General features: G+C 35.4%; 1 non-coding gene across 1 annotated transcript; it reads right to left on the bottom strand.

Moving 5' to 3' along the window:
• Window positions 1-995: 995 nt before the first annotated feature.
• On the bottom strand, window positions 996-1068 carry trnaf-gaa (transfer RNA phenylalanine (anticodon GAA)). Its single transcript has one exon. It is a non-coding gene; the product is annotated as a tRNA-Phe (tRNA).
• Between the last annotated feature and the right edge of the window lie 520 nt (window positions 1069-1588).

The raw sequence follows: 1588 nt of genomic DNA on the forward strand, positions 1-1588 counted from the left end.
TGACAAAACAAAGGCCTAATATAAAATCACACAATGATTTCAGCTTAGTATGGAAATATTGGGGCTGACAGATTATTTTGATGATAATGTGACAAACTATTCCGATCATCTGTCAAGGAGAGCAGGAAATGTGGAAACAAATGTGCTTGAAGGAAATGAGACTCCTTCACTGAAGCATCATTATGCAAATTACATTTAGGCTACAAGGGATTAATCACAAATTAAATGTGTAAAGTAGTACAAATACATGTACAGTAGCTAGTTGTGCTAGACATTTTATCGATAAAAGGATATGTAGCATATTGTTTTTAAATATTTGCATGCTTTTCTCCTCCCAGTAAAAAACAGCTGATTCAAAGGGGGTGTAGCGGATCTCAAAACTCTTCTACGAAGGACTCAGGTAGGAGGATACTCTTGTGCTTCCTCTCTGGGAGAAGGCTATCGAGTCGGGAAGGCCACTCCTCTGTTGGCCTTTTCTCAATTAGATTTGCTCAAGTCCTGCGTCCTCTCTTCTGTGTCCTCTCTCGCCTTCTTTTGAAAAAGTTAAAATTACGTTTACAGTGTTGGATCCCAAAATAAATGTGTAATGTCATTAAAACAAATTGAGTCAGACGTGAAAGACAAATTGGAATTCGTAGCATATCATACGTTTAGCAAAATCTTAACATATTGTACATGTTGCTAATTTGTAATGTATTGTACGTTTTGGAAATTCTTAACATCATACAAATTGTAATTCATATCATATGAAATGGATGATGGACATTCCTAAATAATACATACAATAATGAAATGTAACATATCATATTAAATGGAGTATCTTTGATATACATACAGAACAATATGAAATCCTCTGAGTATAGGTTGGGTCATGGAGAAAGGGTGGAGGAGTTGAGGAGAGTTCAGGGTTTTGTCCAACCCATAATCTCCCAACTAAATGTACCCTTTGAACCTGTGTTTCAGGCCAAATTTAGAAGTCTCGCAAAATGAACACTTGCCGAAACCCGGGATCGAACCAGGGACCTTTAGATCTTCAGTCTAACGCTCTCCCAACTGAGCTATTTCGGCCACCCTGCAAAAATATTATTTCTCATTATTTTCTAAGGTGTCTTGTTTGAAAATAACAATACTCCTTCCACTGCCATAGTAAAATAAGTATAGACAAATCTAATGACAAAAAAAGCAACTCCAAATGCTAATTCACATATTTTACTGTATTTTTGAAAAACATGCAATAAAGTATCTGATGGAAATCCAGATGGTGCAAGTATTATACTATCTAAGGCCTTTCTCATTCAGTGTCAGGGCCCCTTCCCCAGTCTTTTGGCGTGTACTTTTAGATCACTTCATTTATTAGAGAAGTATGCATTTTCTTGGTTCTCTTTGCAAATGCCATTAATATCAGATATATTTTCAATGGCAGAATAAGTCTATTTTATTGCTTTACTTGTATAATAAAGGATATAATGCTTGTCTATAATAGTGTAAAACTGAATATGTCAGGAATCTAGTGAATATATAACTATAGTGTGTGTTTAGTATTTCTGCCTACAGCATGGACTCAAACATTCTACAAGGGATTTCTGTT

Source organism: Oncorhynchus clarkii, chromosome 6 (assembly GCF_045791955.1).
Source record: "Oncorhynchus clarkii lewisi isolate Uvic-CL-2024 chromosome 6, UVic_Ocla_1.0, whole genome shotgun sequence".
Lineage (NCBI taxonomy): Eukaryota > Metazoa > Chordata > Actinopteri > Salmoniformes > Salmonidae > Oncorhynchus > Oncorhynchus clarkii.